Genomic DNA, 15,531 nt, shown 5'->3' with positions numbered 1-15,531 from the left:
CTGTCGCAAAGGTTGCCTTAGCTGTTTGCCTTTGTTATATGATTGCCAACTGTGACCCTCTGTCCTAACTATTCTGATCTGTAAAAGTATCTATAGTATTGTATGTTCTGTTTTTCAGAACCTTTCAGTTCATATTATTGATACAAAAAACTTCTAGATGAATGGTGACTAATCTAAGCCTTGCTGCTGAACTCAAATTATGTCATGAGAGTACATGTCATCAAACTCTTTATTGGGAAATATATGCACACTAATATCACATAACAGAAGGGAATTTTATGCCTGTAAAGACACAGACCAGGTCATAGATAATGAAAGCTTGGATGAAAATAAAAAGCTTGGAAATGTAAATCTTGGATGAAAAAGATTCCTAATAATGTTTATATTTTTAACAAAAACAAGACATTTTCCCAGCATTGGCTGTATACTTATTCTGTGAGGACCCAAGGCTCCCTACAACTCCTCAATCACTGGGAGTTTAGAGGAAGCTTGGGCAAACTATGGCCAGTTGGCCTTTTTCATGGTTGGAATTTCAGTCTTCAGTAAAGATTATTGAGATGATCTGTTCATGAAATTACTGTATATGTACATTCAACATATTTTATGCATGATATTTATGTTTTAATGCCTCCCATGTATAGACATCCAAAAGTTTGAGACCGCAGTTATTAACCTTTACTTTTTTTGAACTTTGACAGTAATTTGACATTTTTTCAACGTAAAGGGGACTATAATGAGTGAATTTCGGCTGTGGAAGGAATTCAGTTCCTGGAGTGGTTTAACTTCATAGCAAACTCAAAATTTAGACACAATGTAAATATATATATATATATATATATATATATATAATTACAAAGGGGTGCCGAGAAGTTCCTGGCTTTGCCCCCTTCCAGATGAAATGGAAAAATGAGTGTGGGGGCATATGACAGCCTAATATCTTAGTATGTAACTGTGCAAATATAAGGTCTTTGCGACTCCTAAAACTGTTTTTTCTTTTAGTGAGAAGCTGTGATGGCAGAGGCACAAGCTTTACGAGAAGCATAAGTTTTACGTTGTTGGAGTTACGGGCCGTCATGAAGTTTTTGTTTCTCCAGGGAAAGTCAGCAAAGGGCATTCACACTGAGATGTCACAAACACTGGGGGAGAAGTGTCCTTCTTACAGCACTGTCAGAACCTGAATATCTCGTTTCAAGACTGGGCATTTCAGCGTTGAAGGTGAGCCCCGCAGTGGGCACCCCCCAACCTTAACTGCATATATATATATAAACAGATTTATGTAGTTCTAGTCTAGTATCAATACCATATGAGTCCCATAACATATACAGAAAGTGAACCATTTAAATGAACCATTTAAATAACTGTTGTATTATTTATTAATACCTTATTCTTGTTTCAATTTGAAAAAATCTTTCCCTTTGTTGTTCATTGTGGGAGATTACCAGAATATTTATACGGTTTAGGGATATTTGGTGAATGGCTTTTTCTGGCCCATCTGTTTCTTCAGCATGAGCCTAAATTTTTGGCAGAGATCCTTTTCACTGTGTCAGCCACATTCTTTCAAGAACAGCATCAAGCTGTGGTGCAAATTGTTTCCAACGCCCAAGGATTGCAGCATGGTACAAATTAGAAGGAACATTAAGTCAAAGTTTGAAATGCTACAACTGTTAAGCAGGCTAAAAACTTCAAAATGTAACAGATGTGTGTAGCAAAATTTGCTTTTAATTTCCTTCTGTGGGGTGGATGATCAGTGGAATGACTAAAAAAATTATCCATGACTTTTTTCAGGCATGCTATATAGTACAGATGTCTAATTTAATCTGTCTTTCTGTCTATATCTCTTTATCTAGAACACAAGGGCTGGCTTTAAAGCCCAACTGAACCCCATATCAAATACGATAACTTCTCGAAAGAATCATGTTGAATAGTTGAAGTTATGTATAGATTACCTTTCATTTGGTGAATATCAATTTTAGGTTTTTCTTTTTGGAACTGAACTTCAATTTCTAAAAAGAACATTGTATTTGACTGTGCACCTATTCACATAGCAATGACGTCTTGTGCCTTTCAGTTTCTTGTTAACAAGTTGAAGTCCTACAGTTCCTCACCAACTACCTACTGTCAGCTCTTGCCTCCCTTGACATATATACTTGTTTTCTACTGTGAGGAATGGCAGACATGCTAAAAATGTATTCTGGAAAAGAGTAGATGTGTAGTGCAGTGCGAAAGCACATGCAAAAAATATTCTGTCCACCACTTTGCTTCTATACATTGTTGGTATTGCTTTTAACCATCTGATTGGTTGTGCTTGTTCTTTATCAGAGGGAGGTGTTGGGTATGGTGTAACAAACCCTTTTTACTAATTAAGTTGAATATAAGGGAGAGAACTGACGCTTTTATATCAGACCATATGTGGAAATCTTCGATTTGTTGGTGTGATAAATGGTTAGGGCCCAAGCTCTTTTTATTATTATAAGGTCATGTGCTCTAAACTCTATTGATTCGTTCACCCTTCTTTTGGCTAAATTATACAAAACTATTGATATTCAACCATATACTGTATAAAATCCCTACTAACCCAATGCCCTTTCTCTGTGGACTCATGTGCCATTAGAAGGGTTCCACGTCATGCTCTTTACCAACTCCAAAAAAGAGCTACTGTATCATGATGATGTAGTCATCCTTGACCACACTAGAAATAAAATGTGTTTAAATGAGTTTGGTCAACTTAAACCTGTAATTAGTGTCTCAGAGAAATATTTTAGAAGCACATAGTTGTGGTTGCCAGTATAGTTTGTTCTGCATAGTTGAAGGCACAAATGCATTGTTAAAACCCGTTAGTAAAATCTCTACTTTGTATCAGCTTCCAGAAAGTATATGAAGTGATGTTGGTTCAGACATAACGTGTCTTATATTATTATGAAGTATTTTTTTTTTTTTGGGGGGGGGGGGTTACATTACAAAGTTACAAGTTATTGTTATGACCTTTAAAACAGTGTTGAACAGATGTAGATTGACGTAACAGATTTGACCTAAAGCCTGGCCATTCAAAAGTATCTAATTTCCTTTCCTTGACTGCCTTGCCTCTATATTAAGCCATGAGGAAGAATTCTAAATACGTGTTAGTTTTAGGTGGGGAGACGCATGTGACCAACCTCATGGTGCTTGGTGATTGGCTAGGGCTGCCACTATAATGCAGGAAATAAAAGGTACTGGATATTGGGTTTTACAGTCTGATCTCTGTTAACTGGGTCTGCGTGTTGTTGCTCAATGGCTCCACTTAGGCAGCTTCCATCTACCAGGAATCTGAGGACAACCAGAGTACATGGCAAAATTAATGATGGCACTAAAACACAAGTCCAAAATAAAGAAATGATCTTTTTAAGCCACAAATAGGATGAGACTGGATAAAATAGCCAACGTATTTCCAAACTTTCTTGACTTTTGCTCTAAACTCAAAACTATAGGCAAACTTATTTCTTGGTTGGGCCCTCCCCTATATACAAATGTCACTTCCAAAGCCACAATGAAGGGGGTTTATTCTAAACCCCTAAACATATAATAGCTATTTTTGTCCTGTGTTAATCAATTTGTGATTTTTTTTGAAATATAGTGGTTTGATTCCATCATTAATTTCCTCTTCTCAGCATCACCATTCAGAAAGACTGTAATATAGCAAAGCACATATTCTTTTTTTTTTCCAGCATTCTGGATTTATTTGTGTAGGTGTTTCACAGAGACTATATCTAAAGGGTTTAACATTTTATTATGTACAAGTAGAGGTCAGTTTATCACTTGTAAACCTCACGGATTACAGTGAAACATTCTGCATCTTGTACATGCTGATTAAATCAATAAAATTAAGCTACATTTATACTTATCAACTGTTGCTTTAATGTGTATCATTGCCACTGGTTATAAAACAACAAGTGACATTGGGGCATACTGAAGGTAAGCCATTCACCCTTAAAGGCCTCTTAGATCATTGTCATATAGAATGTGAGATTCCTTATTTTGTTGCTTATCTGGCCAGTGCAGGTGGCCTGCTGAGTGTTGTGTCTCTAAATCCTGTTTAGCCCATATGTTTTTTTTTATTGCTTAATTGGTTTCAGTATTATATTTTTTTGCTCCGCAAATGTTCCGTAAAACATATGGACATAGGATTTGTGCGAGGGGAAATATTTCTATGCACATTTACACGTATTAAAGCATGAAGAAAAATATCATCCTTGAACATTATTCCTCCTAAATGTTCACTTCTGTAAAATGTGTTTTCCAAAATGTGTTTTCCCAATGCTATTAACAATTATTATGTCATTGTTTTATTTTATTATGTCATGCTGGTTTGACTATTTAGTTATGCATTTGCAGTCTACTCCCTTGCACTGTAAACAATGCACAGTTACGCAATTCTGGTACATAACATTCTCTGTTCCTAAAACAATAAAAAGATTGAAGTAACAGGCAGACTGTAAATTGTTTCATACAAACCACTTATTTTCCCAGAATCCTGACATTTAATGGGATACCATAGGCATTTTGGCTGCTTCATTTCAGGCATGCATACAATTCTGTAAATTAAAAAAGTTTTAAACATTACATTTTTCCCTTTAGCCATCAGTGGACAGTTTGGAACATTTGTTAGGCTGGTATAGTATAACAGGAAAGACCCAAGATAAACTACACACCATAAAAGTCTGAGTTAATGTGAAATCAACCATGTCCAAATAACTTTAGAAATATATGGGAAGGGTGCCCTCCATGGCACATCTTTATCGCGTAGCTGGTGTTTGTCTCGTTGTTCTTCGGTCTAAACTCAATTTGTCGTTTAGCTGTGGGTACTGAGAATTCTTCTGGGCACACAGTTTCCTGTGCATCTGAAGATAAAAAGTTTAAAAGCTAAAGAGTTTTCCAAACCCAATTAAAGGGGTAAAGCTCTGGTTTCAAGTTGAATAATTGTAAGGACATTTCTGTCATCCTGATCTAAAAAAACTGGTATTACTGGGGGAAAAAACAAACGTATATTTTATTTAGAAAAGTGTTAGTTATGCAAATCTATATAGTGTGTGTTGGGGAGAAAAGGGAACCTAAGAAAACAAATCTTTCCAAATAAGTAGGATAACTGTAGGAAATAAGTAGGATAACTATTTCAGGGACACCCCTGTTTGCCCATTGGAAATAAAAAAAGGATCCCAGAGATCTTAGGGATCAAGTAAAGAAGGCATAAGATTAATATTATATCATTTTAGAGCTAGGTGAGACACAGTAATAAGTTCCAAATAACAAGGTGCATCAAGCCCTTTCCCACAATTATACCATAACGGTAACAATTATGTCACAACCTATCTTCCTTGTGTTTTAAATTGTATAAATTACTAATATACACAATTTTTGTTTGGGCACGCTGTCAGAATTGTGCATAAGACACTTTGTCAGAGACATTTTGAGTTTGTGCCAAGCACATGAATAACTCTGAGCACTGACCACATAACTCACACAGCTAGGGACATGTTGTCCAAATAGGATTCTCTGCTAGAATCATGTTGACCATATTGAATTCACTCACTAGACATATGCTGATCCTAAAAAAACTTATACGACTCTATGCCAGGCAGATGCCTAACACAAGAAACTTTTTGTTAGGGACATGTTAATCCTATAAAGCACATGTAATGAATTTCTTTGCCATGGGCATAGAGAGTGTCAAGTCAGAGAAAGGGATATACTAAACATTTCGATTACTTTACTCAGGACATGGAGAATGCAATGAAATTTTTGGCTGCACACTAAAAGGAACATTGCTGAAGACACACTAATTATATGGAGCATTCTATCTATGGAATTCATATTATATGGAATATATATTTTTAGCTGTGTGAGTTCACAACAACACAAGCTGTTTTCTTCATTCTTGTCTTCTCACAGGTTACAATGAGATTATCTTTAGTTGTTTTAGGAAAAAGTATGACCAGTGAACAACCAAGAGCCTTGACCACCAGAGAATGAATGTCTGTATGTAAAACATTAAGTAAGAATGTATTGATAAGAGAGTGCATGGTGCATAAGGCATATTCTGATTTTGTAACTATCGTTTTGCTTTTGTTTTTTTAATCAGTACTGACTTACCTAGGTTGGAGTGATTTGCAGTGTTCATTATTGAAGTCCAGCGATTTTGAGCATATTGGAACCTTGCTGAAATTGTAGCATGAATAAATGTTTGCCCCACTTGTGCACTTTTTTTATAACTTTTCTACATTTTTAGAAATTGTAGTACAGTATAAGGAATGGCAAAGTAATTTTCGACGAGTTGAAACAAAAAGGGAATATAGTGCAACAATACATTAACATGGGGACATTCAATTCCTAAAAGAGATGACAAAATATTTCAACATTAAATGCCACTATAATCAATATGCTTGCAGCACAGGATATTATTACAAACTTTGTACAGTTCCATTGTACAAGCCAAAGATCAGACACATATTATGTATAAAATCTATTATTTTATACAGAAAAGAGAAAGCCTATGAAAAAGCAAATGGCAGAAATTTAGGAAGGGGGGTCGGTGATGGAGAAATCACCATTTATATTAGGATCCCTTATGTATCCTAAAATATAAACAGAATGAACAAGTGGTATCTATAATCTGGTAATTCCAAGAATTGCCTTTATAGATATCAGTTCCTGCAGAACTTGGCTTCAGTGCCTTCCCAATTTTTAAACTCACAAATCTGTTAGTGAATGGATGATGACGTTACTTTTTGGATCTCAGTTATGAATGTGTCATAATTTCCAATATTGCACAGCCATTACTTAATGGAAGTTGGACTATCTATAGCATCAATTGCAACTTGTCCTGTGGATTAGGGAATTCTTTTTCATGCTTCCTAACTTTTTCATGGTTGAGGTAATTGAAGCATAGATGTTTAGGCCAAATTTAGCAGTGTGAATTTGCATCAGTTAACTTTAACTTTTTGACTAAATTGCCCAACTGATTATCATCTACATTTTGGTAAATTACATATAAGTTACATTTAGTTCACTTTTTTCACAAAGAAAATGCACCCTTCTCTATTTTATAATATAGGCAGGGAATATTTTATACAAGTATTGTTTTTATATATAATCCTTATTATATTGAATACTATAATAGTAATTAAATTTCCATTATGTTAACATTATAAATTGTATTGCATAAAGCATTTATTTAAAAAATTCACCTAAATTTGCCAAATAATGCAAGCTGAGAAAGCAGGTGTCTTATCTCTTATACTTGGACAAACTTTTAAGACTCTAAAATATTTAGCTTTAACATGGTACAGACATCTGTGCTCTTTAACTCAAGTCATTATGTGAGAGAGTTAACTAATCAACATTACATTTTGAAGATTATAATGCCTACCATCATCTTCCTTATCAGAGGGATGAGTCTGACACACTAGGCCAGAATAATTAAAGATCTCCAAGGATGAAGAGAATACACTTTCATCAGTAAAGCTAAGTGATCCAGCAAACCTGAAATTGATTTTTTAAAGACTTTTGCTATTTGTTATTTCCTGAAACAGATCCATCCCAGGTTTGCTGGATCACCCAGCTCCACTGATGAAAGTGTATCTTCTCCAGTCTTGGAGAGCATTAATAAATCAGGTACAATGCAATGAAAAAATTGACTACTACCTTTGTGTGTATTAAAAAGTAAAGGTTAACCTTTTATATATTTTATTTAATCTTTTATTTATAATGTGCAATAAAAAGTCTGCAAATGATGAACCTGCATATCTGACAGTACAATACATACAATGACATAGGATGAGGAGAGGACCCTGCCCAATGTAAGAGGTGGAGGAGAAGACACTTCAATATAAGAAATAAAAAGTGTAGTATACAATAGGAGAGGGGTTATGGAATGGTGGCTAAATATTATTAATATTGTATTTATATAGTTTCAACACATTACACAGCGATGTACATTAAATAGGGGTAAGAAATGACAGATGGATACAAACAATGGCACAGGAGTAGGAAAGGCCCAGAAAAACTTTCAATCTAAGATGTGGGGGAAGTAGCACACAATAGGAGGAGGATATGGAATGGTGAGAGAGTATTGCGGCTTTAGGAGACAGAAGAGTATGGATAGGCAAATTTGTAAAGATTGGTTTTAAGGGCTTTTTTAAATGTGCAGAAAGTCGGAGCAAGCCGAATAGGACAAAGAGTATTCCAGAGAGTTGCGCAGCCCTAGAAAAGTCTTGAAGTTGTGATGAGGTTATGAGTGAGGAAGTTATTAATAGGTAATTGGATGAGAGAAGAGAGCGGATTTATTTATCAGGTCAGAAATGTAAATGGGACAAGAACTGTGGAGACATTTGAAGGCAAAGCACAGGATCTTAAATTTGATTCTGAGGTGAGAGTTAAGCCATGAATAAAGGTGGGTAGGCAAGTTTGAAAAGATGGGTTTAAGGGTTTGTTTAAATGTGTTAAATGTAGAAAAAAGCATAGTTGATACAGAGATGAGGTTCCACAGAGTGGAGGCGGCTCCAGAGAAGTCTTGGAACCATAAATAGGAAGAGGTTATTATTAAGGATGTCATTACTAGGTTATTGAGGGGGGAGACCCTGAGGGTAGTGATCAAAAGACAGAATGTGTCATTTGCATAGTACAAAAAAGGAAAAAAGATGAAAATAACAAATCTAGAGCTGAGCTTTCACAGCTGGTGAGAAGATTGCTGTCCTAGCAGACTTTGCTAATATTTCTATTTATTTGTATTTGCCTAATGAAAATGTTCGTAGAGAAAGAATGTAAACCTAAGAACTCACTGCAGGGGAAAGATATCATTACCCAATGTAACCAAATGAAATAATGGTAAACTGTACCTAAATGTTTATGATAGGTTAGTATCTCCACCTGTACTGTCCCCTGTCAGCCACTTTCTTTAATTGGATTTATTTTTTATTGGATAGTTTTATTAATTATGGAGGCTCAGCATCATACGTGGGCACTACCTATCCCTTCTGTTCTTTTGAAACCGTTTATAGAACTATGACAGTTTTTCCCACTGCCACCAACTGCATGCCTCTGCTTTGTACAGATAAACATACAGACCTACTAATAACGTCCATAATAAAGTATGTGAATTTTTTTTTAAATTAGTATGTGTATACTAATTAGGGGTTACAGGAGGAACCAGGAAAGGCAGAATCTTTTGGCAAGCATATTGGCAAGATTCTACATACTCCAATCAGTCTTTACAAAATATTATAATTTTAATAATTTTAATAATAATAATGTTATTGCTTAAGTTTGGGTTTGTAATTACACAATAACTACTTTTAAAAAATATTAAGACATCAACATAAGCATTTCTTCAGTCTCATGCATATTTTCCCTATCTGGAAAAAAACTTTAAAATATTTACTACAGCTCCCAATTTTAACATCAAATTACAAAGCAGATAGCGGTGTTGACAGCCTTGTTTCCCATATTTACGGTTCACAGACTGCAAACCCCATAGTGTTGTTTATTTTAGCTTAGGATGGCTGAACAGCCGCAACTGAAAAAACAATTATCACTATATGTACAAAAAAGGATTTGCTTAAGTGGAAATATTTTCTCTTTAGCTCTGTTTTCAAGGGAAAAGGAATTAAGCTTCTGTCAAATTTATGACCAGGCTTTCTTAAATATTTTTGCCTTGGCCACTTTCCATTCTCACCCTTTGTCACAAAGTCAAACCCTGAAATGTATCAACCTTATGCTCTTTATCCTCTGATCACCCTGAAAAAATGTGCTTTAGTCAGCACAAATCAGCTAAAATGTATGGCTACGTCTGCTAAGAGGAAATATTGTGCCAAAACTGTCTGTAATGTTTGGAAATCCAGTCCCTTAAGAACTGTGTCCAGAAGAGATAAAATAACATTCCTATGAATATGCACTTGCATTATATACTGCACATGCTATTGTGCATCGGTTAACTTTTTGTGCCATGGATGAGACATCATGGGCCATGGAACAAAGGCTTGTGTGTATGTAATACAGACAAGTTGAGGTTTTCCCACCCTCTATATCTTGCACTTTGGGTCCCTCAGGATGCAACTGAATGGATGGATACCCGTATCAGCTGCAATGTATTAGCCTAAAAAAATGGAATGAGACACTGGGAAATGAAACACATAACGGATCCAAGTCTGATTTATATAAATACACCCGAAAGCTTCCAGCACTTTACAGGAAAACATTTGAGGTTTCTGGCCAAAAGCTACTGAGAAAATAAACCTACAGAAAGATTTTCTGATAACATGGATCCCTATTTATAAATAGAACTAGAAATAGAAAGTGTGCATTATTTTGTTAAAATAAATTAATTTTACAGCTAGGTTGCACAGGTTTTCTCTCTCACTCTCTACTTTGCATCTTTGGTCGCATATACAAAGGCTGATTTACACTTTAATTCCGATTCATAGATTGGATCAGAAGTGATCCTAAAATGAATTTGCCAGCCCACTAATCAGTCCGACATGTTGCCCACAAAAGAGGAGTGCACAGGGACAGAATCTCCACCCATCCAATTTTTTTGGTTCATCCCAACCCATTCCTGGGAAGAGGGATGGATCCAAAATTTATCAGAACCGGAGGATGGGTGAAAATTCTGTCTCCATAAACACATATAGTACTCAAGTACATTTGGAAGGCCAGAATTTGGTACACATGTTTCTGGTCCTTCTAACTGTTGGTAATCAGAAAAGTTGGTTAAAAGAAAATTGGCTGAAGATCTGCTTGGTAAACCATACAATTATCATCACATTTTTATACTTTGTAGAAGTAAAGTCCTTAGTAGAGGTAATGTCCACCCACCCACTCTGACTATTTACCCTTACCTACCCACACTGTGCACCGATCTCTTCCTCCACTGAAACTAACCCCCAATGCATCTGTACCTACATGGACTACAAATTTCCCCCTCTGCTCACAGGTTTTTTTTTAAATTTAGCTTTTATACTTTCTTGGGCTAGAAGGGCCAGCAAGGGGGGTTGCATGAGCCAGTCCCTCCACTATAAAAGGAGCAGCCATAGTGTCAGGGTACTGGGAGCTGCTGTAGGGGGAGAATAAAGGTGGATGACAAACTACATAGGTAGGTATTGGGATAGTGTAATTTAAAAAAGCTGTGATAAAGTAGGCACATTTATTTTTTTGCAGAAAGGACATCTTCTGTCCCTTCTTCAATAGAGAACTTGTCTGCTTACAGTTTTTTCCTAGTGCAAGTTTGGTTCTGATTTAATCTTGCTATAAATGTCTGGTGTCCACCACAATGATGATAGACCTGATGGAATTGTATATGGATATCTTTTAGACTATGACTATTTGCAAACCCTGGAGATGCTAAAACAAAGTGATTGTTTGCTGTATGCAGAGTTAAAGGTAAACTGTGACAAGGTAGTCCATCCACCCCAAAAAAACAATACTGCCCATCCACACTACAGTAATCTAAACCACACTAAATGGTCTACATATCTAGGCTGGTTAGGTAATCTAACATGAAACAGTGTGATATCAGGGAGATGTTCTGGTGGTGTTAGCTACTAGCAGCTACTTTTACAGTAGCAAATTCAAAAATAGACACGGTCATGTTTTAGATTAATCGTGGAGGTATTGGTTCTGATTTATTAAAGCTCTTCAAGGCTGGAGCGGATACACTTTCAGCAGTAAAGTTGGGTGACTCAGCAAACCTGGAATGGATTTCTTAAAAGTTATTTGCTATTTGTTAGCAAATGTTTTGAAATCTGGACCAGAACCATTCCAGGTTTTCCAGCTTCATTACTGAAAGTATATGTTCTCCAGCCTTGGAGAGCCTTAATAAATCGGGCCCATTATGTCTACTAACTCATGTAAACATATCTATAGATAATTTAACAAATATGTGCTGGGTTATCATAGATTTTACAATGTTTCTTAAAAATCTTGGGGCTTAGGAACTGAAGTATAGAAATAGAGATCATGAGGAATGGAAATACAAAAAATATTGAGCTTTAAAAGGAATTATGTAGCTCATGCATTGGTACTTAAGGAAGTAAAATTTCAAGAGGACTGTGATTCTTTTTTTTATGTAGGCCTGCAAGGAAGACATAATAAGGAACTTAAAATCTTTACATGAAAATTATATTTTGAAAACATTTTTGCTGAGGGTGTATGGAACTATTAAGTTTATGTACCAAGTATAAGGAAACAAGGCTAAATGAGTATATCCGGAATTCTATGGCCACAAAAAATAAATACAGATAACTTGCATAATTGTATATTATATGTCCTAAGACTTTTCTGAACAAAATTGCTATGTATACAAATACAGTAGACCTTCTAACCACATCACTCCAGATTATATTTTCCAACTGAGTGTTCCTTTCAAACATACCATGCTATGGAGGCTGCAAAGGTGAAGAGGTTAGTGAAGAGCAATAAAACAACTTTAAATAAATATAATAAAAAAAACAAAGATTGTGCTTACTTGCAGCCACTAAACTGCTACTATAATGATTTTTTTTGCAGAATTTTATATAGTTTGTATATAATTTACTTATTTAGTACGTTATTGTCATTATTCTTATGGTATATAGTATTACTGCATCATCTAATTAGATGAATACAACGCCATATTGTAATGAATTATTAAATGTAGTGATGTTTAGGTTGCATATATTGGTTCACAGTGCCATGACCAAAACATGAAAAATGTATGTGTTCTGTAATTGTAGCTATCTGTTTTAGGTGCAATAATAATGTATTAAACAAAACCAAAAAACAGCCCAAATCTTAACTATATAAAGTAGTGTAAATTCTAAAATTTAATAGAAGGGGGCGGGGAGCACTAGGCAACTGGGGTTCTGCATCACCTGAATGTACCTTGGGTCCCAAAGCTTCATTTGCCAGTCATTTTTATATATACTTGTGTGTGTATACTGTATATGTACAGTAAAATGAAAACAGATCTCCTTCTCTAATGTCTAGTCTACGTCACTGTCAGCCAGGTCTTACATCCTGTTCTCCACTTTACCACCATACCATGACCCTGAACCAAACATATCCTAGACAAGAATTGAGATAATATGTTATTTAAACAACTTTAATTTGCACAGACTTTGCTGCAACTGCGAATGTCAATTGTTCCCTTGTCAGCATTCATTCCTTCTCCTCTGGGCCCCATTTACGTTTGATCACTTTCTTTACAATAATCATTTTCATGGAGGTAATTTTTCTTGTTATTTGAGATCAACTGCAGTTAAAATAAGTAATTGCAATGTAATATAATTTTTTAAAAGGAAAAGGCTGTGCATAAGGAATAGTGAAAAAACATAGGCTCATAGAAAGAGTACATTCATGAGAAGTTACTATTATTATACAGTATTTATATAGCGCCATCATATTACACAGCGCTGTACAAAGTCCATAGTCATGTCATTAGCTGTCCCTCAAAGGAGCTCACAATCTAAAGTCCCTACCATAGTCATATGTCATTGATGTAGTCTAAGGTCAATTTTGGGGGGAAGCCAATTAACCTCACTGCTGCAATGTTTTTTTTTTTTGGGATGTAGGAGGAAACTGGAGTACCCCACGCAGACACGGGGAGAACCTGCAAACTCAATGCAGATAGTGTCCTGGCTGAGATTCAAACCTGGGACCCAGTGCTGCAAAGGCCCAAGTGCTAACCACTGAGCCCCCATGCTGCCCCATTGAAGAAGTTGGAGTAGATACAAACACAAGTCTGCAAAAGTAAAGTTTGCAATTTTTGAAGATTGAATAACTTTTCCTGGTCTTTAAATGGCCTGCTGGTATTTTGCTTGAAAGTGTTTTCAAAACCCCAGAAAAATAAAGCATACTCGCAGTGCCTAAAATGTTGCTGGGTGTCTTTTATGGCTTTTCACTCCTTTGTATTGGTCATTTTAAAAGAACCTTTTTTGTTGCCTTTTAGGTACCTATGCTTCGTTACAGAGTTCCATGGAGCCTGTACCTGCTCACCCCTGTAGGAGCAGATTAATTTCTGCATGTTCTCCTCTTTTAGGATAGGAAATACATTAAGACTCAGTTCATCTGTATAGTTTAGGGTTTTTTTTGGAACAAGTCACTAAATAACAGGAGAAAAGGTTGGGGTGCAGGTTGTAGGTGTGCCTCACACAATCCTCTTGCTTTGAAGTTATCTGCCTGTGAGGATACCAGGACTGAAATAGTCCCATATTTGAGCACTCCCAGGTTCCTATCTTCATCATCATAATGGGTCTTCCAAGCAGACAGCTTCACTAACCTCCAGGCCTCCAACCAGATGTAGGCCTCAAGGGAAGGAGCATGGGCTGGCCAGCTCTTTGTTTACATACTAAGAGACATATGCCTCTTTTTGCATCCCTATGAGCATCCATCTCTAAGATCCCTCCATGCTTTTAAATGTACCTACAAGGGTCCAGAGGGTCAGACAAACCAGAACCAGAATATTTTATGTGTTCCACAATTTATAGCTATCTCTGTTTTATGAACTTCTCTGAGGTTAGATATGATACCTCATCCAAAGTATGTTCTATTGGCTTCATGTGTTTGATACTTTACAGCTTTTCTGAGATCACCAATCTACTTACACCTCCATAAGTAACTAATCCAAATGATTACGTCATTGAGTTTAAAAACTTTTTTTAGGAGGCGGTGGTGATACTTTATCCACCTCACTGATTGTTTTTTATTTATTTTTTCTGAACTGATAACCACTGTAACAATTAAAACAGCTCTTGGTATATCAAATACCACAGTGAGACTATCATCTATGATCAATCTGTTCATTTCCACTGCCAAGTAAACCCTCCCCTTCAGCTATTTCTTTGTTACCATTATCCCCAATTGTTTTTTCTTTGGTTTGTGTTATTTTGTTTTATTTTTTATTAAAAATTACAATTAAAAAAAAAAAATAGCAATAACCTTTACCATAAAAATTACCATTTAAAGTGCTGCAGGCAGGGGAATCCAAGTAACTGGTTCCATTGCCACCATAGGTAGTGTTAATTGACTGCCACATAGCTTAGCTGCAGTTCTTTTGCAGTGCAAAGTGCAAGTATATTTTTTTTAGTTGTTGACAACTATTCTACCTTAGGAATGTTTAAATGTTATAGGGACCATATTGATAGCTACATACATATCAATTTAACTGCAGTACCTTGTAAAATGTAAGATTATAAACTTTTCAAACTAGATCATTTTTATTTTGATGTGATCACTCAACAATAATACCTTACAACAAAACCACTTTGTGGTTATTGTAATTTGTTTTTTCAAAAACTGGAAAATTGCATTTCCCATTTCCTATTGGTAGTACTTCACAACAGAAAACAGAAATGAACTGCTAACTAGATGTTCTTTGGTATAATGGTTCAGGAAATGTATCCCTCATTTATCAGTATGTTCTGTAAAAAGAACTGTTAGGTAATAACATGTAAATTATTAGTTAAAACCTAAAAATGCAATTGTCTGAGCACTTTCTAACACACAGAATTATTGTTCGTCTCAAAGCCT

Source organism: Pyxicephalus adspersus, chromosome 4 (genome assembly GCF_032062135.1).
Source record: "Pyxicephalus adspersus chromosome 4, UCB_Pads_2.0, whole genome shotgun sequence".
Taxonomy (NCBI): Eukaryota; Metazoa; Chordata; class Amphibia; order Anura; family Pyxicephalidae; genus Pyxicephalus; species Pyxicephalus adspersus.
This window is presented reverse-complemented; position numbering follows the sequence as displayed.